Source organism: Pelophylax lessonae (assembly GCF_965119305.1).
Source record: "Pelophylax lessonae genome assembly, chromosome: 12".
Classification (NCBI taxonomy): domain Eukaryota; kingdom Metazoa; phylum Chordata; class Amphibia; order Anura; family Ranidae; genus Pelophylax; species Pelophylax lessonae.
Genome location: NC_138779.1, coordinates 217029872 through 217057225, shown reverse-complemented (window position 1 = coordinate 217057225; position 27354 = coordinate 217029872).

Below are 27354 nucleotides of genomic sequence, written 5' to 3'. Positions count from 1 at the left end.
GTCTCCTTATGGCTCCGCAATAGGTACCATGAGGAAGTCCAAGGCGCTGACAGAGTCTCGTAGTAAGCCGCCGGGCCGCTATGTACGGTGTGCCCAGGTGTGGGGGTCCTTCTTAGCCCTCTCTTCTTCCTCTTCCCCCCATGTTGTTCTATGACGTCCCCTCTCAGAAGGCTCCCCTCTCCAGGTTGGGTGTATGCCAGGGTTTTCCAGCCTCCCCGCTATAGAGGAGCGCACGCCCCATAACACAGCGCGAGCTTCGCTATAGCTCTGTTGGTGTCACTGTCAAATCGGCCCTGCTACACCCCCTTACAGGCGAACGTCACCGGAAGTGACGAAACGCGTCAGTTTGGACCGCATAACGTCATCACGCTACCCCTGTTGGAACGCAAGCCGGAAGTTAGCCGTTATTCCGCGAGGAGGACGTGCGGCCCGCACCGCTGACCACCCGATGGACGGGTAATGAAATCTTTTTGAGACTTTATCACACTATTGGAGCCTTTCTTCTTCCCTTTTACTATTTTTGAGTACTACATTCCGGGGTCCAGAGGAGCCGTTATCAGCCCGCAGGACCGTGTAAAGGGGAGAGCCACTCAGCCCAGAGGGCAAACAAAGCCTGAAAGGTCTTAGTGTCATATGGCACATAAGACCCACGTTATCTGGTAAGTGACCCATCTTATTCAATTTTGGAACAAGCAATCGATACTGTGAAAATCAAGACAGAGCACTTGCACTTTTTGTGGATACCACTTACTGAGGACATTAATTGCCTGAGCATAATCACCTTTTATTGATGGACTTTTTCATATAATCATTTTTCCCTTTACAGATTGTTGATTTTTTTGATGATATTTATTGGAGTCACAGTCACTCATTTATATGATCCACTGTCACTTTTTTTACATTTTAACTACTTCCGGTCCGCGCTATAGCCGAAAGACGGCTGCAGCGCGGACTCTAATTTTTGGGAGGCCGTCTTTAAATGGCCTCCCAGACACAGGCTCCCCACGCGCTCCCGCGCGCGTGCATTGGGGAAAATCTGTGTCGGCCGTGTCCCTTGGACACAGCCAATCACAGATCGTGGCAAATGGGCAATCACAGCGGCCATTTACCACGTGATCGGCCCATGCAATGAGAGATGATCTCATATGTAAACATATGAGATCATCTCTCATCGCCAGCGCTCCTTCCTCATACGGAGACTGCAGTGTGAGGAAGGAGGAGAGCCGATCAGCCGCCGGGGACACAGAAGAATGTAATCAGGGCACTGATCACCAGTGCCCTGATTACACAAGGTAAAAAAACATACACAAAGTGCCCACCATCAGTGCCACCCATCAGTGCTCACAATCAGTGCCCATAGTGCTGCCAGTCAGTGCCCATCAGTGCCTGCTCATCTAGGCACTGATGAGCACTGACTGGCAGCACTATGGGCACTGAGTATGGGCACTGATGGTGCTGCTCATCAGTGCTCATCAGTGCTGCCCATCAGTTCTCATCAGTGCCACCCATCAGTGTCCGTCAGTGCCATCCGCCAGTGCCCATCAGTGCCGCCTATTAGTGCCCATCAGTGCCGCCCGTCAGTGCCGCCTCTCAGTGCCCAGCAGTGCCACCTCTCAGTGCCACCTCTCAGTGCCCAGCAGTGCCACCTCTCAGTGCCCAGCAGTGCCGCCTATCAGTGCCACCTATCAGTGCTCATCAGTGCGGCATATTAGTACCTCCTCATCAGTGCCCATAAGTGCCACCTCATCAGTGCCCATAAGTGCCACCTCATCAGTGCCCATCAGTGCAGCTTATCAGCGCACATCAGTGAAGGAGAAAAATGTATTTATTTTCAAAATTTACTCGCAGAAAATAAGAAAAAACTTTTTTTTTTTCAAAATTTTCTGTCTTTTTTCTTTTTTTTTGGAAAAATAAAAAACCCAGAGGTGATTAAATACCACCAAAAGAAAGCTCTATTTGTGTGAAAAAAATGATAAAAATTTCATATGGGTACAGTGTAGCATGACCGCGCAATTGTCATTCAAAGTGTGAGAGCGCTGAAAGCTAAAAATTGGTCTGGATGGGAAGGGGGTTTAAGTGCACAGTAGGCAAGTGGTTAATATAATTCTATCCAATGTTATACTATTTAAATACGTTTTTAACAATCAAGCGATATTTATGAAGACACATTGGCACTTTACAAGCACAGGTTAGATTTTATTGGTAATTTTAATCCCTAAGATTTTAGTTGTTTATTTTATTAGCAAACGCTGTATTTTGGCCTTTTTAAAGACCATTCCTGTGGCATATACTCATTTTTACAGCAGCTGCTTATCTAGTTATTTTAATAGTTTTAAAATATATTAATAGTGCTTTTATCAATTTTTATACCCACCTTGTCACCCTAAAACTTGGCGCAGGGAATATACTTTGTATATATCTTTCCGCTATATAACATTCCCAAAAAAAAATTTAAAAATCAAAATTTTTTTACATTTTAGGGCAATTTGTTTTCTGCTACATATTTTTGGTAAAAAAAAAAAAATCGCAATAAGCGTTTTTTGATGATTGGTTTGTGCAAAAGTTATCGCATCTACCAACTACGGGAAAGATTTATGTCATTTTTATTTATTTATTTTTTACTAGTAATGGCGGTGATCTGCGATTTTTTGCTGGACTGCGACATTGCAGCGGACACATCGGACCCCTAACTGACATTTTTGACACTTTTGGGGGGGACCAGTGACATTACTACATTAATCAGTGCTAAAAATATGCACTGTCACTGTAATAATGACACTGGCAGGGAAGGGGATAACACCGTGGGTGATCAAGGGGTTAAATGTGTACCTAGGGGTGTGTTTCTAACCGCGGGGGGGGGGGGGGGGCGTGGCTTGTGGAATGATCATAGAGACCTGTGATCCTATATAGAAGGATCACAGGCGCTTTGTGATAATTCCAAGGAGAAGAACGGTCAGCTGTGTTTTCCAATATCTGACCGTTCTCTCTCAGCGGGGAGCGATCGCGGGTGGCAGGCGGCAATCGGAGCCACCTGCCCCGTGCATTGACTTCCCCGCTAATGAGTGAGGGCGGGAGCGCGGCGGCGGAGGGAGCGCGGCGGGAGTGCGGCGGCGGTGCACGCTCGCCCCCTAGCTTCAGGCACGTGACCGACGTATACCTATGCCAGTTTGCGCAGGAGCGGCTACCTGTCGCAGTGTAACTGCGGCGGGCGGTCGGAAACCAGTTAAAAATAAAATGCACAGTTATCATTTAATGTGTGTGGTCGTCTTAAAGCAATTTGTTTGCCTATAGAAGAATCGACTAATTCAGTGTCTCCTTGTAATCCAGAAGTAATAAAATGATGCCAGACATGAATACTGTTGATCTCCGGCCAGGAAAGTTTGGCCCTCGGAGGAATAGCAAGCATACAAAATGACCTCCATTAGCTGGCAGCAATCCCGGATCTCTGATTACTGAACTCATAGAAGAAAGCCAAGTTTCATTTACGCAAGTGAAGAAGATACTACTTTGCAAAATGCCCTTCAGACAATGAAACATTCATAGTCCCCTTACTTGTATTGTGTGACAGAATTCCTCAATGTTGGATACATGTAGCGCACCCCCTAATGAACCGCTAAACCTTTTCATTCTATTTTTCCCTCAGAGCCACAGCCAGGCGCACGGCATTCTTGCATCCCTTCACTGGCTCAGAAAACAGTCGGGGGGGGGGGGTTCTTCTTTTAGGATTTTCATTAGAATGATGAACTTGGATAGAAGTAAGGGGGGCATTGGATACCCCAATAAACTGCAAACTGAACAACTTGAGGACGCCTCAGTTGCTGGCTACACTTCACAAACTGATTGTCCTACAGCAGTGGTCTCCAAATTGCGGCCCCAGGGGTCCAGATTTCGGCCCTTTGCTTGCTTTTATCTGGCCCTTGGGGCACCCTTTCATCCACTGATAGCAATATTGGGGCATAATTTCTTCCAATGACACCAATGATGGGACACAATTTCTTCAAATGAAACTAACAATGCAGCCCAATGGCTACATGGAGACACAATTCCTCCCAATGACACCAATGATGGGACAAATTTCTTCCAATGATGGGACACCATTTCTCCCAATGATACTAACGAAGGGGCACAATTTCTTCCAATGACACCAATTATGGGACATAATTCTTCCCAATGACACCAATGATGGGACACACTTTCTTCCAATGACACCAATGATGGGACACAATTTCTTCCAATGACACCAATGATGGGACACAATTGCTTCCAATGACACCAATGAAAGGACACAATTGCCTCCAATGACAGCAATGATGGGCCACAATTTCTTCCAATGACACCAATGATGGAGCAAAATTCCTCACAATGACACCAATGATGGAGCAAAATTCCTCACAATGACACCAATGATGGGGCACAATTTCTCCCAATGACACCAATGATGGGACACAATTGCTTCCAATGACACCAATGATGGGACACAATTTCTTCCAATCACACCAATGATGGGGCACAATTCCCCCCAATGACACCAATGATGGGGCACAATTTCTCCCAATGACACTAACGATGGGGCCCAATGACTACAATGAGACACAATTCCTCCCAATGACACCAACAATGGGGCCCAGTGACACCAATGATAGAACACAATTTCTCCCAATGACACCAACGATGGGGCCCAGTGACATCAATGATAGAACACAATTTCTCCCAATGACACCAACGATGGGGCCCAGTGACACCAATGATCGGACACAATTCCTCCCAGTGACACCATAGATGGGGCATTGTTTTCTCCCACTGACGTTGGGACCCTTTCTACTCCTAATGGCTACAGTCCTTCCCCCCTTAAGTCTGAAGGACGGTAAACTGGCCCTTTGTTTTGAAGGTTTGGGGACCTCTGTCCTACAAGATTCCTAATGCTGGTGGTCGAGTATTTAGTCTCACCCACCCACCCGGCTGCCACCTACAGTATATGCATATAGCTGTCGTAAAGGGGTTACAGAAAATGGTCATTCACAACAGTAGGAATGTAAAATAGGAGATCCTGTACCTCTTATGTTCCCATCCCAATAAGCCTGGATTTAGATACATGAATGTACGATCTTTACGATTGTTACATCAAGGTTTTAGCAAAAGTAAAATTTTCCTTTAACCGCTTGCCGACCAGCCAATTTAGTTTTACTGTGGCAGGTCGGCTCTGTTACGTGAAACAACGTACCTGTAGCAGATAGTGGGGGCGCGTGCACCGCCGGGAGAGGAGGAGCCAATCAGTGGGTCCGGGCACCCGCGATCACTCCCCATGGAGACCGAACGGCGGTCTGCCCATGTAAGCAAGGCAGACCGCTGTTCTGCCAGCAATGAACACAGAGATCCTCCTATTTAGGAACACAGATCTCTGTGTTCATCCAGTGAGTAAATCCCCCAAACAGTTAGAAAACACCCCCTAGGGACACATTTAACCCTTTGATCTGGTGTCAACCTCTTCCCTGCCAGTGACATTAGTACAGTAACAGTGCATATTTTTAGCACTGATTACTGTATTAGTGTCACTGGTCCCCCCAAAAGTGTCAGTTAGTTTTCCGATATGTCTGCCGCAATGTCGCAGTCCCGCTAAAAACCACTGATCTACTAGTAAAATAATAAAATAGTAGTAATAAAAAATAAAATAAATAAAAGTGGCATAAATCTTTCCCATAGTTTGTAGACACGATAAACCATTCAATATACACTTATTGGGATTTTTCTCTTTTTTTTTACCAAAAATAAGTAGAATACAAATTGGCCTAAAATGATGAAAAAATTTGATTTTTTATTTTTTATTTTTTGGGAATGTTATAAAGCAGAAAGTAAAAAATATTGTTTTTTTTTTTTTCGGAATTGTTGCTCCCCCCTAGACTCACATTTAACCCTTTAATCACCTCTGGTGTTAACCTCTTCCCTGCCAGTGACATTAGTACAGTAACAGTGCATATTTTTAGCACTGATTACCTTATTAGTGTCACTGGTCCCCCCAAAAGTGTCAAAAGTGTCAGTTAGGTGTTCGATATGTCTGCCGTAATGTTGCAGTCCCGCTAAAAACCACTGATCTACTAATAAAAAAACTAAAATAGTAGTAAAAAAAAAAAAAAATTAAATAAAAGTGGCATAAATCTTTCCCATAGTTTGTAGACACGATAAACCATTCAATATACACTTATTGGGATTTTTTTTTTACCAAAAATAAGTAGCAGAATACAAATTGGCCTAAAATTATGGAAAAATTCGATTTTTTTATTTTATTTTTTTTTTTTTCAGAATTGTAGCTCCCCCCTTGGTTGATGATAGATTAGGCAACAGCATGCAATGTCAAGCGGCAGCTTCCAAAGCCAACAGAATATTGGCATGCATAAAGAAAGGGATGCATTTCAGAGATAAGACTGTAATCCTTCCACTTTATAAAACTCTGGTCCGACCGCATCTGGAGTATTCTGTCCAGTTCTGGTCGCCAGTCCTCAGGAGGGATGTGTTGGAGCTGGAGAGAGTCCAGAGAAGGGCAACTAAACTGATTAGGGGATTGGAGGACCTTAATTATGAAGAGCGGCTGCAATCGCTTGATTTATTCTCCCTGGAGAAGAGACGTCTGAGAGGGGACATGATAGCAATTTATAAATATCTTAATGGGGATCTCAGCTTAGAAAAAAAAGCTGTTCATTCGAAGGAATTGAATGAGGACTCGAGGGCATACAATGCGATTAGAGGAGAAGCGTTTTAACCTCAGGCAACGAGGAGGGTTCTTTACTGTTAGGGCTACAAGATTGTGGAATTGTCTACCACAAGAGGTGGTTTCTGCGGGAAGTATGGTGTTTTTCAAAAGACTCTTAGACGTACATCTCAAGGATCAGGAGATTAAGGGCTATGTTAGATGATTACAGTCACACACACCTACACCAGTTGAACTGGATGGACTGTTGTCTTTATTCAACCTCACCTGCAATGTAACTATGTAACATTTAACCCTTTGATCGCCCCTGGTGTTAACCTTTTCCCTGCCAGTGACATTAGTACAGTAACAGTGCATATTTTTAGCACTGATTACCTTATTAGTGTCACTGGTCCCCTCAAAAGTGTCAAAAGTGTCAGTTAATTGTCCGATCTGTCTGCCGCAATGTCGCAGTCCCACTAAAAACCACTGTTCTACTAATAAAAAAACTAAAATAGTAGTAAAAAAAATAAAATAAATAGAAATGGCATAAATCTTTCCCATAGTTTGTAGACACGATAAACCATTCAATATACACTTATTGGGATTTTTTTTTTTACCAAAAATATTCAGCAGAATACAAATTGGCCTAAATTGATGAAAAAATTGCCATTTTTTTTATTTATAGCGCAAAAAATAAAAATCGCAGAGGTGATCAAATACCACCAAAAGAAAGCTCTATTTTTGGGGAAAAAGGACATCAATTTTATTAAGGCAGGACCGCGCAATTTTCCGTTAAAATAATGCAAAAATTGGCCATTAAGGGGGCAAATCCCTCTGGTCCAGAGGTGGTTAAAGTATAATTGATATAAAGAAAGCAATTACTTCTGGAATCAAATGATTGCTGGTAATTATGTAGTTCCAGTGTTATCGATAAAAAGTACACTCACATTGTAAAGCACTGCGCAAACTGTTAGCGCTATATAAATCCTGTACTATAATAATAATATTAATAATTAAAGGCTATAAAAATAGGTTGCTTTAACAATACATCAAATTACCATAATTGTAGGAGGATTGCACAAAACACCGCAGCCTTGTATGCTTTATTTACCGTCTTTGCTTGGCAAGTTGGATCATGCCTTGTAAAAGTTCTTCTGAACGACTAAAACCGGATTTGTTACATAAGAGCTCATAGTAAGTAGAGGATTTACTCACCTTTCACCCGGGAATTACACATCTTTCCCAATGGAATCCAATTACACAAAACAAAACAAACCTGCAATCAATGACACTGCGCTGGAGAGGCTGCAATCAATGACACTGCGCTGGCTTGGATGCAATCAATGACACTGTGCTGGCGCGGCTGCAATCAATGACACTGCGCTGGCGAAGCTGCAATCAATGACACTGCTCTGGCGAGGCTGCAATCAATGACACTGCGCTGGCGAGGCTGCAATCAATGACACTGCACTGGTGAGGCTGCAATCAATGACACTGCGCTGGCGAAGCTGCAATCAATGACACTGCGCTGGAGAGGCTGCAATCAATGACACTGCACTGGCGAAGCTGCAATCAATGACACTGTGCTGGCGAGGCTGCAATCAATGACACTGCGCTGGAGAGGCTGCAATCAATGACACTGCGCTGGAGAGGCTGCAATCAATGACACTGCACTGGCGAGGCTGCAATCAATGACACTGCGCTGGCGAGGCTGCAATCAATGACACTGAGCTGGCGAGGCTGCAATCAATGACACTGCACTGGCAAAGCAGCAATCAATGACACTGAGCTGGCGAGGCTGCAATCAATGACACTGCCCTGGCGAGGCTGCAATCAATGACACTGCCCTGGCGAGGCTGCAATCAATGACACAGTGCTGGAGAGGCTGCAATCAATGACACTGCACTGCAGAGGCTGCAATCAATAACACTGCACTGGCGAAGCTGCAATCAATGACACTGCGCTGGAGAGGCTGCAATCAATGACACTGCGCTGGGGAAGCTGCAATCAATGACACTGCGCTGGCGAGGCTGCATTGCTGGACACTGCGCTGGCGAGGCTGCATTCATGGGCACTGGTGAGGCTGCATTGCTGGACACTGCACTGATGAGGCTGCATTCATGGGCACTGATGAGGTTGCATTCATGAGCACTGGTGAGGCTTCATTGCTGGACACTGCCAGGGCCGGTGCAGGGATTTTTGACGCCCTAGGCGAAACCTCATTTAGCCGCCCAATTGGTGCCGCCCTCTTGGCTCCACCCCCCTCCCCCCGGCTCCACCTCCTTTGACCTGCCCATGTATTCCCCTACCCTTTTAATCCCTGCTACCAGGGGGGGGGGAGAAGGAGGAGGGGGGGATAAGGAGAAGGAGGGGGGAGAAGGAGAGGGGGGAGAAGGAAAAGTATTCATCTCGAGTTAAAGTGATTTAAATCTTGTGCGAAAACATTAATAGACTCCTTGGAATCTATTTTAAAAAATAATGAAAATTGGCCAATTTTGTAAACAAAATGTCATAATCTTGAGTTAAAGTGGTGTGAATCTTGTGTGAAAAGATTTATAAATAGATTCTTTGGACTCTATTTTAAAAAAAAGATAAAAATTGGTAAATTTTCTAAAAAAAAAAAAAAAAGACAAAAAATGAAATCTTGAGTAAAAGTGTTGTGAATCTTATGTGAAAATATTTATAAATAGAATCCTTGTAGTTAATTCTTAAAAAATAAGAAAATATTGCCAATTTTGAAAAAAAGAAAAGTATGAATCTTGAGTTAAATACGAGATTTACACAACTTTCACCCAGTAATTGAACATTTTTTTTTCCAGTGGAATCCAATTACACAAATGTATGAATCCTGAAGAAAATTTTTGTAAATCTTGTGTGAAGATATTTAGAAATAGACTCCTTGGAACCTATTTAAAAATATTACAAAATTTGTAAATTTTGTAAAAAAAAAAAAAAAAAAGTATTCATCTTGACTTAAATTAGACTCTTTGGAATCTATTTAACAAGATGATGAAAAGTGGCCAATTTTATAAACAAAACATCATAATCTTGAGTTAAAGTGGTGTGAATCTTGTGTGAAAAGATTTATAAATAGATTCTTTGGAATCTATTTTTTAAAAAATTATACAAATTTGCCAATTTTGTAAAAAAAAAAAAAAAAAAAAAAACGAATAATCTTGAATGCAAATCTTGTGTGAAAATATTTATAAATAGAATCCTTGTAGTTCCTTTTTTTAAAATAAGAAAATATTACCAATTTTGAAAAAAAAAATAATAATAATAGCACATTTTTTTCCAGTGGAATCCAATTAGACAAATGTATGAATCCTGAGGAAAAATGGTGTAAATCTTGTTGAAAACATTAATAATTACACTCCTTGGAATCTATTTAAAAAGATGATGAAAATTGGCCAATTTTATAAACAAAATGTCATAATATTGAGTTAAAGTGATGTGAATCTTGTGTGAAAAGATTTATAAACAGACTCTTTGAAATCTATTTTAAAAATATAAAAAATTGGTAAATTTTGTAAAAAAAAAAAAAAAAAAAAAGAATTCATCTTCCGTTGAAGTGGAATCTTGTTTGAAAACATTTATAAAAAGATTCCTTGGAATCTGTTTAATATAAAATGAAAATAAAAATTGGCAAATTTTGTAAAAAAAAAAAAAGAATTCATCTTCCGTTAAAGTGGTGTGGATCTTGTGTGAAAACATTTTTAAAAGATTCCCTGCTGGAGTCTATTTTAAAAAAAAATGATAAAAATTGGCAAATTTTGTAAAAATAAATGTAGAAATCTTGGGTAAAAGCAGTGTGAATCTTGTGTAAAAATATTTATAAATAGACTCCTTGTAGTCTATATTTAGAAAATAAGAAAAAAAGGCCAATTTTTTTTTTTTTTTTTTAAAGGTGTGAATCTTGAGTTAAGTACAAGATTTACACAACTTTCACCCAGCAATTGCACATTTTTCCAGTGGAATCCAATTAGACAAATGTACGAAGCCCAAGTAAACGTAGTGTGAATCTTGAGTAAAATTTTTATAAATAGACTCCTTGAAATCTATTTAAAAAAAAAAAATTAAATTAAACAATTTTGTAAAAATATTAAAAAAAATATATATATATATATTTAACACAAATCTTATGAGCAATCATTATAGTTTAGGGTTTTTTTTTTTTTTTTTAATCTAGTCACTGCTCTATATTCACTGGAAGAATCAATAAGGATGACAGGTAAAGTTTCCCTGGCTGCATGCTTCCTCCAGCTCAGCAATTGCATGGAAGAATGATACACCTAGAAAGAATTCCATGTCAAAATGAATTATATGAATGAAAGGTAGACACCCAGAACTTGTTTTACTGATCTTGCTCAACAAAATATCAGGCTATCTCGGGATAGATTAGGATTTCAGGAATTTCACTACCGATACACCTAGAGGTGTTATGGAGGTAAGGGGGGGGGGGGGTGATGAAGAAAGGGTGGTCTCCTTTGTAATCCATCCCCCAGATTTCAGTCATGTCCCCCCCAGGTCTCCTAGACCAGAGCATCTCTTGCCAGTAAGACATCCATAGCTCAGTCTCCAGGTCCAATAGCAGGTTACCTCCACCGTACCACTGCAGTGATGAATTATTAGGACCACCAACGTCCTTAAAAAGCAATGGCATCCAGTCAGCCCCTACCCCAGAATTTACAGGGGGGGGGGGGCAAAAGTGGAATTTCTTCTGGCCAAACCTGCCTCCCAGCTCCTGCCCGCTACTTGCCTGGTGCTGAAAGCTATGGAGACATTAGATGTAAAGGGCACTCTAATGTGGACAGTTGATGTAAGGGGGCACTCCTATGGGGACAGTTGATGTAAGGCGACACTCTGATGGGGACAGTTTATGTAAGGGGGCACTATGATGGGAACAGTTGATGTAAGGAGGCACTATGATGGGGACAGTTGATGTAAGGGGATACTCTGATGAGGACAGTTGATGTAAGGGGGCACTCTGATTGGAACAGTTGATGTAAGGGGGCACTCTGATGGGCAAAATTGATATAAGGGGGCACTCTGAAAGGAAAAGTTGATGTAAGGGGCACTCTGATGGGAACAGTTGATGTAAGGGGATACTCTGATGAGGACAGTTGATGTAAGGGGGCACTCTGATTGGAACAGTTGATGTAAGGGGGCACTCTGATGGGCAAAATTGATGTAAGGGGGCACTTTGATGGAAACAGTTGAGGTAAGGGGGCACTCTTATGGGGACTATTGATATAAGGGGACCTCTGATGGGAACCCTTAATGTAAGAGGGCACTCTGATGGGAACACTTAATGTAAGGGGACACTCTGATGGGAACAGTTGATGTAAAGGGGGCACTTTGATGGGATCAGTTGATGTAAGGCGGCACTCTGATGGATACAGTTGATTTAAGGGGCACTTTGATGGGAACAGCTGATGTAAGGGGGCACTCTGATGGGAACAGTTGATGTAAGGTGGCATTTTGATGGGAACAGCTGATGTAAGGGGGCACTCTGATGGGAACAGTTGATGTAAGGGGGCATTTTGATGGGAACAGCTGATGTAAGGGGGTCACTCTGATGGGAACAGTTGATGTAAGGGGAGTTTTGATGGGGAGAATTGATGGAAGGGGCACTCTGATAGGAATAGTTGATGAAAGGGGGCATTCTGATGAGGACAGTTGATGTAAGGGGAGCTCTGATGGGGACAATTGATGTAAGGGGGCACTCCATTGGGGACAATTGTTGTAACGGGGTATTTTGATTGCGACCTTGATGTAAAGGGGCACTCTGATTCCCTGATGTCAGGGGGCCCTTTGATGGGCACTCTGATGTAAGGGGGGTTCTGATGAGAAGTCCTGATTTAAGGGGGACTATGAGATGGACACCTAATATAAAAGGGGAACAGGTTCTGTTTAATCATCCTAATCTAATGACAACCTAATGCATGGATCTTTTGTGGAAGCCTCCTAGAGACACAAGAAACTCCCTGCCCACTCCTGCACAACCTCCGTACTACCTGGCAAGGTTGCCAAACTTCTGCGGTATTTTTTACTGACAAAACATTGGAAACTTTACTAAAGGAGAACATTTAAAAATTTAGAACTCATATAAAACTTATATAACAAGTCATTTGCCTGGTTTACACTTAAAAAGTCAGCACAGCGTGACAAATTATCAGCCCCTGATATTTATTGGCGGTTGTAAAAAAATCACAGATTTTTACAAACTGTCTGAAAATTTACTGACGGTTGGCAACCCCGCTACCTGGAAGTATTGTCATATGTTACTTCTGGGCCATGGCTCGTGGTACAAAAGTGTACAGAATGAACAGGCAATGCCGGTTCCTTGCATGTCTGTCAGAGACAGTATGTCCACACCCCCCCCCCCCCCGACTTTTTTACTGCACCCCCCCCCCCCCAGATCAGACAGGCTAGATCTGGCCCTGGAAGAGATCTGTGATAGGAGTCTGTTTGGGGCGGGGGGCCTGTGGAACGCACACCCCCGAAGAGGTTGGAGGTTCCATGGGTGAGGGGCCCATGGAACCTCTAATGGGTCTTGTGACGGGAGTCACTTTTAGGTGGGGAGCCTGTGGAACCCACACCCCCGAAGAGATTGGAGGTTCCATGGGCTCCCGTCACAAGACCGATTACAGTAGACTACAATAGGAAGCATCAACACTTTGAAAATAATTATAAATTCGGGATAACAATCATGTTTTAACTACTTCCCACGAATCAACGTAGCCCTACCTTGGCTCAGAGAAGTGGTTGTAGCGGGGTGATGCCTCTAGCTAGAGGCATCATCCCGGTACCATTTTTTAGAGCCAGCGGTTGGATTTCAGGTGATAACAGCCGATATGGCTTGGGAGCCACTCGGCTGTTATGCAAGCGAGTGGGAGGGGACACCCCCCCTCTCCCGCCGCGGGAGGGGATCCCCCCCCCTCCCGCCACCTTCCAAGGCTCTGCCCGGGTCTCCCGTCCAACTGGGAGACCTGAGCAACCAGCCTGCATCTCCGCCTGTTGGTTGGAGTCCTGATCAAAGCCAAATTCGGCTTTGATTGGGTCTCCGATGTAATAACCCGGAAGCGGCGTGATGACGTCACGTCCAGGTTACTTGGCAGCTAAAGGCGCTGAATTTAAAAAAAAAAAACTGTCAGTATTCAAAAATGCCGATTTCGGCATTTTTAATACATTGAAGTGCAGTGGAGGGGTCTTGCATCTTTTAGACCCCCGATCCCTCCCTAAAGAGTTCCTGTCACTGCCTATTACTGTCACAAGGGATGTTTACATCGCTTGTGACAGCAATAAAAGTGATCAGATTTTTTTTTAAACTGTGTTAAAATGAAAAACATTAATAAAAGAAATAAGAAAATTTTTTAAAGCGCCCCCGACGCCGTGAGCTCGTGCACAAAAGAAAAAGCATACGTAAGTCGAGCCTGCAAATGAAAGCGCTGTTCAAACCACACATGTGAGGTATCGCCGCGATCGCCAGAGCAAGAGCAATCATTCTAAAAAAAACAGAACTACTCTGTAACCCTAAACTGGTAACCGTTAAAAAATTTGAAAGCGTCGCCTATGTAGATATTTATGTACCATAGTTTGTCGCCATTCTGTGAGTGGGCAATTTTAAACCGTAACATATTAGATATCTATTTACTCAGCGTGACATTCAATATCCAAAAAAAATGGGCTAACTTTACTGTTTAGTTTTTTTTTTTAAATGCAGTGAAATTTATTTTTTTTCCCAAAAAAATGACGTTTCCCACATGTAAGAAAAATATATTTAAAATATATTTTAAAAAAAACATTCTTAATTTATTTTTTCCAAATATATTAGAAATATATTTGAAATACTACAATTTTGGCCATATTCAATAAATTTCTAAAAAATTTTTCCCTAAATATATTGGAAATATATTTTTCTTCCATATGGGTGGAAAGACCGCTGCGCAAATACCGCGTGACAAAAAATATTGCAACGACTGCCATTTTATTTTTGTTGAAAACATTTTTTATAATGTAATTTTCTAGCTAAAAATACAGATTTTAACTTGTAAACAACAAGTGTCAGAAATGGGCTCGGTCCAGAAGTGGTTAAAGCGGTAGTATACTCCGCTTTTTAAATTTTACCTACAGGTAAGCCTATAATAAAGCCTATAATAAGGCTTACCTGTAGGTAAAATTAATATCTCCTAAACTTGGACGGTTTAGGAGATATTCGCCCTGCATGCAGCCGCTGACAGCAGCGGTGCATGCGCTCTGAAGGTCCGGCATACCTTCAGAGCTCCTTGCCGGCTCCTTGCTGGAAAGTGACGTCATCGCGGCTCCGGCAACTCACAGCACCGGAGCTGCTGAACCCGGAAGAGACGCCGAAGGAAGATGTCAGCTGCCTCAGCGGTGTCCGGGCAACCGTGTGGGGGCTTCATTCTAAGGTAAGCATTTCATAATGTGCTAGTATGCGATGCATACTAGCTCATTATGCCTTTGTCCTGCAGGGTTTGTTTGGTTTTTTTTTTAGGCTACAACCGCTTTAACCGCTTGCTGACCGCCGCATGACTATTTACTGCGGCGGTCAGCCCCTCACAGGCAAAGCGACATAGTACTACGTCGCTAGCCTGTGAGGCTCTAGGGAGAGAGCGCACGCCGCCGGAGGCGCGCTTCCGCTCCGGCACGGTCACGGACCCCCCGCGCATGTGCCGCGATCGTCCGTTACACCGGAAGAAAGGCAGGCGGCTGATGTAAACAAGCCGCCTGTCATTCACCCCTGTGTAAGAATGGAGATCAGATGGTTCTACTATGTAGGACCAGGGGAGGACTGACAAGGGGGGCAGGGTGGCAATTGCCCCCCGGGCCACTCTGAAAAGTGGTAAAAACTAGTAAAAAGGCCGCACTCAGGGCTGGATTAATGTAGGGGCCAGACACTGTATACAGCTGTCAGTCCAAAACCAGGTGGTCATGGATGGTGAGCTGATTCCATGGTTCAATGGGCCACTTGACTGGACTTGCCCCCCAGACCTAAGGCTGCCAGCCCTCCCCTGTGTAGGACCGTTGATCTCTGTTCTTACACATGTAGCCACAGCCAATCACAGTTAGAAACACGTCCCTAGGACACACTTAACCCCTCCCTCTCCAATACAGTTAACTCCTTCACTGCCAGTGTCATTTTTGCAGTAACAGTGCATATGTATAGCACTGATTACTGCAGTAATGTCACTGGTAACCCCAAAAGTGTAAAAAATGTCAGTCAAGGGTTTGATCTGTCCGCCGCAATGTTGCAGTCCCGCAAAAAAAAATCGCAGATCGCCGCCATAACGCGTTAAAAAAAAAAACAATATAAATGACAAAAATCTTTCCCTTTGTTAGTAAACGCGATAACTTTTGCGCAAACCAATCCAAAATACGCTTTTTGCGATTTTTTTTTACCAAACATATTTAGCATAAAACAAATTGGCCTAAAATGTTAAAAAATTTTGATTTTTACATGTTTTTTTGGGGAATTTCATATAAAAAAAATGTGAAAAATATTGTTATTTTTGCAAAATTGACGCTCTTTTTTTGTTTATAGCGCATGATCAAAAAAATCGCACAGGTGATCAAATACCACCAAAAGAAAGTTCTGTTTGTGGGAAAAAAGGACGTCAAATTCGTTTAGATACAGCATCGCACGACCGCGCAATTGTCCATTAAAGTCACGCAGTTCCGAATCGCAAAATAGGCCCTGGTCAGGAAGGGGGTAAAATCTTCCGGGGCTTAAGTGGTTAAAGAACTATGTACAGTGAGATGGGGATCCAATGAGGAGATCTTAGCCACAAACAGAACATACAACAGATCCCGGAGAAAAAAATCTAAGCTGTCTGTTAATCATTGCAGAGTATCTGTACATTGTGTTTAGCTTCTTCCTTAATTAGGACGAGAATAATTCATTATTAATCGGTTATATAACTCTAAGCTGGGAGCTCATTTACAAATTGGATGATAATATCCTTCATTACTAACCCCATTTACATTTATATTCTTGTAGTCAAAGAGGAAAGGAAAACTTCATTATCCACTTCTGGACCGGAAGGATTTGCCCCCTTAATGACCAGGCCCTATTTTGCGATTCGCACTGCGTTACTTTAACGGACAATTGTTGTGCGACGCTGTACCCAAATAAAATTGATTTCCTTTTTTCCCCACAAATAGAGCTTTCTTTTAGTGGTATTTGATCACCTGTGCGATTTTTATTTTTTGCGCTATAAACAAAAAAAAAAAATTCTGAAAAAAACCCATATTTTTCACTTTCTGCTATATAACACTCTCAAAAAAAATTTAAAAATCAAAATTTTTGTTTTCTGCTACATTTTTTTTTTGTAAATAAGCGTATTTTGATTGGTTTGCGCAAAGTTATCGCGTCTACAAACTATGGGAAAGATTTATGTCATTGTTATTGGTTTTTTTTTTTTTACTAGCAATGGCGGCGATCTGCGATTTTTAGCGGGACTGCGACATTGCGGCGGACAGATCGGACCCCTAACTGACATTTTTTACACTTTTGGGGGAACCAGTGACATTACTACAGTGATCAGTGCTAAAAAATATGAAAAATGTAAGCCACACTTTAGAACTTACAAGAGGGAAAATCTTCCTGTCCAGAGGTGGCTAATGGCCTACAAGCTTCATACACAGTATCTCAGAAAAGTAAGTACACCCCTCACATTTTTGTAAATATTTTATTCTATCTTTTCATGTGACAACACTGAAGAAATGACACTTTGCTACAATGTAAAGTAGTGAGTGTACAGCTTGTATAACAGTGTAAATTTGCTGTCCCCTCAAAATAACTCAACACACAGCCATTAATGTCTAAACCGCTGGCAACAAAAGTCAGTACACCCCTAAGTTAAAAAAAGGCCAAATTGGGCCCAAAGTGTCAATATTTTGTGTGGCCACCATTATTTTCCAGCACTGCCTTAACCCTCTTGGGCATGGAGTTCACCAGAGCTTCACAGGTTGTCACTGGAGTCCTCTTCCCCTCCTCCATGATGACATCACAGAGCTGGTGGATGTTAGAGACCTTGCGCTCCTCCACCTTCCATTTGAGGATGCCCCACAGATGCTCAATAGGGTTTAGGTCTGGAGACGCTTGGCCAGTCCATCACCTTTACCCTCAGCTTCTTTAGCAAGGCAGGGTGGTCTTGGAGGTGTTTGGGGTCGTTATGTTGGAATACTGCCTGCAGCCCAGTCTCTGAAGGGAGGGGATCATGCTCTGCTTCAGTATGTCACAGTACATGTTGGCATTCGTGGTTCCCTCAATGATCTGTAGCTCCCCAGTGCCGGCAGCACTCATGCAGCCCCAGAGCGCAAATTTTCACTTAGGGGTGTACTCACTTTTGCTGCCAGCGGTTTAGACATTAATGGCTGTGTGTTGAGTTATTTTGAGGGGACAGCAAATTTACACTGTTATACAAGCTGTACACTCACTACTTTACATTGTAGCAAAGCGTAATTTCTTCAGTGTTGTCACATGAAAAGATAGAATAAAATATTTACAAAAATGTGTGGGGTGTACTTACTTTTGTGAGATACTGTATGTTTCCTATACATGTTGTACAAACACAAATGTTAAATACTATTAATCACATGCTATTACTTATCATTACTGAAGTCAGAGGTGTAATTTGATAACTAATGATGTATCTTTTAAAAGCTATAAAGTTATTGGTGACGGTGTCACTGTCATCAATTAGGGTTAGAGTGATGGGACCGGATTGGGTGGTGTTTGTTCCCAGATTATTTTGGAAGATCTCATCACTCATGTAAGTGATAGGCCGATACCTTGCATCATCCTGACTTATTTATAGATGAAAGTTAGGAAACTGGACAGTCAACTACATGCAACAGCAGGAACGTACACTTTGCCTTTAAATATGGATATTTGTTAAAAAAATGTTGATCAGTTATCCTGATGTATCATTTATTCTTTCATAGGTAGGTCATTGTTTTAACTACTTCTTGTCCGGAAGGTTTTACCCCCTTAATGACCAGGCCATTTTTTGCGATTCGGCACTGCGTTATTTTAATGGACAATTGCGCGGTCGTGCAACGCTGTACCCAAATAAAAATGATGTCTTTTTCCCCACAAATAGAGCTTTCTTTTGGTGGTATTTGATCACCTCTGCAGTTTTTTAATTTTTGTGCTATAAACAAAAAAAGAGCAACAAATTTGGAAAAAAAAATAATAATTTTTTACTTTCAATTGAAAAAAAAAAAAAAAAAAATCATAATTTTAGGCCAATATGTATTCTGCTACATATTTTTGGTTTAAAAAAATCCCAATAAGAGTATATTGATTGGTTTGCGGAAAAGTTATCGCGTCTACAAACTAGGGGAAAGATTTATGTCATTTTTATTTATTTTTTTTACTGGTAATGGCGGCGATCAGCAATTTTTAACGGGACTTCGACATTGCAGCAGACAGATCTGACACCTAGGGCACCGGTCCTCAGGAAGGATGTGCTGGAACTGGAAAGAGTCCAAAGAAGGGCAACAAAAATAATTAGGGGGATGGAGGACATCGGCTATGAGGAAAGACTACAAGCATTGAACTTATTCTCTCTGGAGAAGAGACGATTGAGGGGGGGGGATATGATATCAATGTACAAATACTGTACTGGCGACCCTAGCATAAGGAACAAACTATTCAGAGAAAGGGAATACAATAAGACACGTGGCCACTCACTAAAACTAGAGGAAAAGCGGTTTAACCTTAAAGTGCGTAAGGGGTTCTTCACTGTAAGAGCGGTAAGGATGTGGAATTCTCTTCCACAAGCAGTCGTATCAGTGGGGAGCATTAATAGTTTCAAAAAACTATTAGATGGGCACCTTAGAGACCACAACATACAGGGGTATACAATGTACAACATACAGGGGTATACAATGTACAACATACAGGGATATACAATGTACAACATACAGGGATATACAATGTACAACATACAGGGGTATACAATGTACAACATACAGGGGTATACAATGTACAACATGCAGGGGTATACAATGTACAACATACAGGGGTATACAATGTACAACATACAGGGGTATACAATGTACAACATGCAGGGGTATACAATGTACAACATACAGGGGTATACAATGTACAACATACAGGGGTATACAATGTACAACATACAGGGGTATACAATGTACAACATACAGGGGTATACAATGTACAACATACAGGGGTATACAATGTACAACATGCAGGGGTATACAATGTACAACATACAGGGGTATACAATGTACAACATACAGGGGTATACAATGTACAACATACAGGGGTATACAATGTACAACATACAGAGGGTATACAATGTACAACATACAGGGGTATACAATGTACAACATACAGGGGTATACAATGTACAACATACAGGGGTATACAATGTACAACATACAGAGGGTATACAATGTACAACATACAGGGGTATACAATGTACAACATACAGGGGTATACAATGTAAAACATACAGGGGTATACAATGTACAACATACAGGGGTATACAATGTACAACATGCAGGGGTATACAATGTACAACATACAGGGGTATACAATGTAAAACATACAGGGGTATACAATGTACAACATACAGGGGTATACAATGTACAACATACAGGGGTATACAATGTACAACATACAGGGGTATACAAGGTACAACATACAGGGGTATACAATGTACAACATACAGGGGGTATACAATGTACAACATACAGGGGTATACAATGTACAACATACAGGGGTATACAATGTACAACATACAGGGGTATACAATGTACGGTTAACAGCAAACACACACACACACATCATAGGTTGAACTGGATAGACTGATGTCTTTTTTCAACCTCACTAACTATGTAACTATGTAACCTAAGTGGCACTTTTGGGTGGGGGGGGGGGGGGACCAGTGACATTACTGCAGTAGTCAGTGCTAAAAATATGCACTGTTACTGTACTGCAAGCCAAAACGTTCCAGGCGTTCTCTAGTATTAATTCAAAATCTGGAAACAGATATCAATCAGCGCACTTTAAAAACTATGTCTATAAAGTGTGTAGTGCATAGATATCTAGCTGCCAACACTGTATGTGTAAACCACTTCACATAGACATAATAAATGAATATCAAATAGTGCTGCGCCAGAAAAAAAACGGCAAAAAGTGATAATAATTCAACAATAATCGTATCAAATATTAATTGCATCAAATATTAACAAATAATGGGAAGAAATAGTCCATAAAGTGCAAAAAAGTGCAAAGTGCTAGCAATAATAATAATAATAATAATAATAATAATAATAATAATAATAATCAATAATGTAAAGAAATAAGCCATAAAGTGCAAAAAAGTGGAAGGTGCTGGGAATAAAAGTATTATTAATAAACACCATGAAAAATATTACAATAATGTACAAAAAAATAGTCCATAAAATCTCAGTGAGTGATTCTTCAATGCAAAAATCCATAAAGTGCAAAGTGCTCTGTGCTTCTCCACCACCCCTAATGATGAGCCTCTGACCTTACTATCTGACCGCTGATTCACCAGCAGTTCAGATAAAAAAGTTCCCCATGTGGGGATCTATCCAATCAGATCAGGGGCGTAACTACAGGGGTTGCAATTGCAACCGGGCCCCATGCTCCAGGGGGCCTGTGCAGCTCCCCTGTACACCTGGATAGGAGGGGCGGCGGGGTCACCATGTAGAGAAATCACTGTCCTCCTTTTCCTCCTGTAGCTGCAGGAGGAAAATGGAGAAGATTGGTTCCTCTGTATGCTGCCCCCACCACTCCTCCTATCCAGTTCACTTGTGTTCTGCTGTCTCTGGGCCCCTGTGTGCTCCCCTGGTCCCCCCACTGTGCTGCCCCCCCCCCACCCCACTGTGCTCCCTCTCCTGCTGGCTGCTGCAGGGGATGTGTCACAATAGAGAACCAGGAAGGGGTCGGTAAATATGTAATTTACCAGCTCCTTCCTTTTCTGAATGGACAGAGTCATAGTCAGTGACACTGTAAAAAAGTAAAATAAAATGATAAAAAATAATACAATTAAAATACAAAAAAAATAAAAACGACTGACACCAGTGGGTGAACTTGGGGTCTCCCCACGGTGGTAGAATGCCAGAGGCCGGGCCCTGGAATTCCAACACCGTGGGGAGACCCCAAGATGAGGCAGGAAGGGGGCCCACTGCAGAACTTGTGAAAGGGTCCCGCTGCGGGACCGTAATAAAAGGCCACAGGATCAGTGGGAGGAGCCCCAGGCTTGAAGGGAACTGCCCTGGCCAGGAGTCCGGGGGCCCTTCATGGTTCCCACCCATAGGGGATTTTCCATATTCTTCATATTTCACGGACGCGGCACCATCTTGAGGTCTCAAACTGACTTTATTCCATTTATTGTGTATGTGTATATATATATATATATATATATATATATATATATATATATATATATATATATATGTATATATATGTATATATATATATATATATATATATATATATATATATATATATATTTATATGTATATATATATATATATATATATATATATATATATATATATATATATATATGTGTGTATATATATATGTATATATATATATATATATATATATATATATATATATATATATATATATTGTATATAGTACAAAAAAATTATATATATATATATGTGTATATACAATATGTATAATGTTTTTCATAGGTATCTTTGCATTATCTTGTGTACAATTGTTTGCTAGCTTTTATCCTCCCCTTAGGCCAGGGTAGACTGACTACCCCCACAGAGCTGGTGTTGGCCTGGTGGCCTGGTTTTGGTGTTAGTTAGGTATGCCGTTTATCTGTTGATGTTTCATGTATAGCTGTGTTTTTGTTTTTATTTTTTTTGAGCATTATAGACATCTTTTTCTTCTTCTTAAGGCATTGTGTTATATTATAAATGTCTTTTATGTATTATGTGAGTGTTGAGTATTTTGTTTTCCTTTTTTGGTATATTGGATCCCTTTGTCTTTATGTTTAATTTCAATACATTTTTATTCGAAAATATCAAGTACAAACAGTAACTGGAATGGTACAGAAATGAAAACTGTAACACAACATGCGGTAGTAGAAACATGAAGTACAGCAATATGGGGAGGATGTGCAGCAAGCAACACGTATATATAAACACCAGGAATAAGTCAGTGTAAGTGGGACCAAAACTTGACCCAGAAAAGCCTAAAAAGTGGGATACCAGCTAGCGGATAACAGGGGCGACCCCCCAATGGCAGAGCTCCACCCCCGAGACACCCCAAAAGGGAACATACTGTGCCTTCGAGGTGGGAGCACCCAACCAATATTATTGAAACGAGTGGAATCCCAATCACCAGGACTCCAAAGGAGAACCAGGTATAGGTAAGCAAATCCCAGTCCCTAGCTCAAACAGAGATGGACCTGTATTCCCGATCATAGAGAAGAACAGAAAAATAAGAAATTATCGTTATCAAAGACCCATTCCAAACCTTTGGCAGGGGCTCTGGGCTTAAACCAAGAGGCCCCACCAAGCCCCTTTGTCTTTATGAACGTTTGTTTTATTGGTAGAGTTGTACGTCAACGTTTTGAAGATCAGCGTCTCTCCGGATGAAGCGTTTTCCACTAAACGCATTGATATGTCGTGCTTTGTATAGATTTTATTATGACTTATTTTTTCCCTGATCGGAATATTGAATAAATAGAAGAATTGTACTTTTTATGACACATTCGTGTGTTTTGGTCTTCTGAATGTGTCATTGAAAGCCTCGTTATTTGAATATTTTGCTTGCGGTTTTTGCGACATCCTCACACAGGCCTAATCCCATTATTATTTGGCATTTTGTTCCGGGTGGACATTTCCTATCTCTGCAGAGAACCTCCAGAGGGACCCTTATAGAAAAGTGCCTGCGGTCCTGTGGAGAAAGAATTGTATTACTTAGTTTGTTGTATTAATATTGTGGTAAGAAGTGCAATAATTACAATATGTTTATGACACATTTGATCAGGGCTGCTGATAAGGGGGGGGGGGGACCACCAGTCTTCCTGTAGGGGGCCCGGGCACACAGGGGGCTCCAACAGCACTGGGAATCTGTGCTGACATTTTTGACACTTTTGGGGGGGGGGGGGATCAGTGACATTACTACAGTAATCAGTGCTACAAATATGCACTTTTACTGTAATAATGACACTGGGAGGGAAGGGGGTAACCCGGGGGTGATCAAAGGGTTAAGTGTGAGCCCAGGGGGTGTTTTCTAACTGTATGGGGAGGGGCTTGTGAAATGACCATAGAGACCTGGGTTCCTATATAGAAGGATCACAGGCGCTCTGTGATCATTTCAGAGAGAACAACGCTCAGCTGTGTTTACTCTCAGCGGGGAGCGATCGCGGGTGCCCGGCGGCAATTGCTGCCACTGGCCCCAGGGATTGGCATCCCCACTGCCTAGTGGGGGCCATCAGGAGTGCTCCCACGAACCAACGTACCCATACAAAACAACAAAATATACAAGTAGGCACTTTGTACCCACTTTTAATGTACAGAGAGGAAGAGGTGGAGCCTAAAGAGGAAAGGGTGTGGTTTACAGATGACAGGGCGGGTCTGAAACAGGAAGGGGTGTGGCCTTGACAGGAAGGGGTGGGCCGTAGGTAAATTAGGGGGTGCACGAGTTTAGTCCGGCCTAGGGCAGCACAAAACCTAAATACACCACTGCTTATCATAGCAATACAGTGCAGGATCACAATGTGGACATTTAGGGCACATGTGTTAAACACAAGACCCACAGGCTAAATTCAACCTGTCAGGTCATTTCATGTGGCCCTTGCACCTTTTATGCAGTTGTGGCACCCCCCTCGTCCCTGCCCCCACCTTGCCTTAGCAGTAGGCAGCAGAGAGGAGGACAGAACTCATCCACCAGATCATGTGCTTCACCGTGCAGCACTGGAGAGGCTCGTCTCTTCCCTACCCCCCTCGCCCCGGCAGTCAGCAGCAGAGAGGAGGATGGAACTCCTCCTACAGATCCTGCGCTTCTCTGTGCAACCACAACGTTCCCTCGTCTCCACCTCCACTGGCCTCAGCATTCAGCAGACTCAAGCAGCCAACTCCAGCCCTCCTCTGGCCCTCCTCCAGGCCTTACAGTTTTTCCTTCCCAGCTTCTTCCCAGCAGCAGCACAAGGTAAGGGGGGTCCACTCCACTGTGATGTAAGGGAGGGTGGGGGACTCTTGTCATCTGATGATAGGGGGCCTTTTGACATCTGATGTAAGGGGGGGGGGGGGTTGCTCTTGACATCTAGTCTTACAGATACAACTGGTCCTTTAAGGGCAACCATAATACTGATGCAGCACACAACATATTTTTTAAAAAATTCCAAACATGTTATACTGCACAGAGCAGCCCAGATCCTCCTCTTCTCAGGTCCCACGTTGGTGCTCCTGGCTTCCCCACTATACTAAGTGCCCCCCCCCCCCCAGCAAATTGTTTTCTCTGGGGGCACTCATACATGCTCGCTCCTAAGCCGTGCAATGTGTGTCCATAGACACACAGAGCATGGCACAGCCCCGCCCTCCCTCTCCCTCCTCACTGGCTGTGATTGACAGCAGTGGAAGCCAATGGCAAAAACAGGAGGGAGATAGCCAGGAGAGCCTCTGCTCTTGTGCACATTGCTGGAGCTCAGGTAGGGATTAGGGGGGCTGGGGGGAAAGCTGCACACAGAACGTTTTTTAACCGGTTGCCAACCACCCGCCGCAGTTATACTGCGGCAGGCAGCCGCTCCTGCGCAAACCGATGTAGGTATACATCGGTCGTGTGCCTGCAGCTAGGGGGTGAGCACGCACCGCCCCCACTCGGCAGCAGGGACTCCAATGCGTGTGTCAGGCGGCTCCGATTGCCGCCTGCCACCTGCGATCGCTCCCCGCTGAGAGAGAAGGACGGTCGGCTGTTGTAAACACATCTGACCGTTCTTCTCTCTGGAATGATCATAGAGCGCCTGGGATCCTTCTATATAGGATCACAGGCCTCTGTGATCATTTCACAAGCCACGCCCCCCACAGTTATAAACACTCCCCTAGGTACACATTTAAACCCTCGATCACCCCCAGTGTTAACCCCTTCCCTGCCAGTGTCATTATTACAGTAACAGTGCATATTTTTTAGCACTGATTACTGTAGTAATGTCACTGGTCCCCCCAAAAGTGTCAAAAATGTCAGTCAGGGGTCCGATCTGTCCACCGAAATGCCGCGGTCCCGCTAAAAATCGCAGATTGCCGCCAATACTAGTAAAAAATAACAATAAAAATGACAAATCTTTCCCCTAGTTTGTAGACGCGATAACTTTTGCTCAAACCAATCAAAATATGCTTTTTGCGATTTTTTTTTACCAAAAATATGTAGCAGAAAACAAATTGGCCTAAAATGTTAAAAAAATTTGATTTTTTAATTTTTTTGGGGGGGAATGTTATATAGCAGAATGTGAAAAATATTGTGTTTTTTTTTTTCAGAATTTTCGCTCTTTTTTTGTTTAAATAAATTAAAAAAAAAATGTGCAAAAAAAAAAAAATCGCACAGGTGATCAAATACCACCAAAAGAAAGCTCTATTTGTGGGGGGAAAAAAGACATCAATTTAATTTAGGTAAAGCATCGCCTAAATGTGCAATTGTCCGTTAAAGTAACACAGTGCGAATCGCAAAATATAGCCTGGTCATTAAGGGGGAAAATCCTTCCGGTCCAGAAGTGGTTAAATTCTGCCTTTAGAACAACTTTAATTCTAACATATTACTGCTTTTTCTGTGCACAATGAGAGCACAGAGAGGGACACAGCGCCACCTACAGGCTGGAGAGGTTTTTTTTGTTGCAAAGTAACTTTTAAGCTGCTTGTTCATGAATTAGTAACATTTTTAATGTTTCTAATAGGAGTGTAACTATTTTATATTAGATGCATTCTAATTATAGCACTATCTATGACATCTGACATTTATATTGTAAAAATATATGGCGTGGAACCGGCCCATAGTAAAAATACATCATTACTTTGACGTTTAATACCGGTGTTAACCCCGGTATAATTTTTTTACTATGGGCGGTTCTGCGTCATATAAAAGTGGTGCCGCAGGTGGATTCACCACGGGATCACTTTTAGACGTGGAGGGAGGGATGCCCTCCATGCTGCTTCCCAGTTGTTCCCGGGCTTACCTGACCCACCAGTAGAGCCCCAGGAGGATCAGATGCGGCCGTTTGCTGGGCAGGAAGTCGAGTGAGGCCAGGATGGACACCTCTCATCTCTATGCCCTTGGAGGACCGGAGTGACGTCTGACGTCACTTATGGTTTTCGGGGCAAAACAAATATATATATATTATTATTTTTTTTTTTTTTAACGTAAAATGCAAAAAAAAATTTAATTTTTTTTTGCTTTTGACCACTTAAGGACCGGAAGGATTTACCCCCTTAATAACCAGTCCAATTTTTGCGATTCGTCACTGCGTTATTTTAACTGGCGATTGCGTGGTCCTGCGACAATGTATCCAAATACGATTGATGTACTTTTTTCCCCCACAAATAGAGCTTTCTTTTGGTGGTATTTGGTCACCTCTGCGGTTTTTAGATTTTTAGATTTTGCGCTATAAACTAAAAAAGAGCGA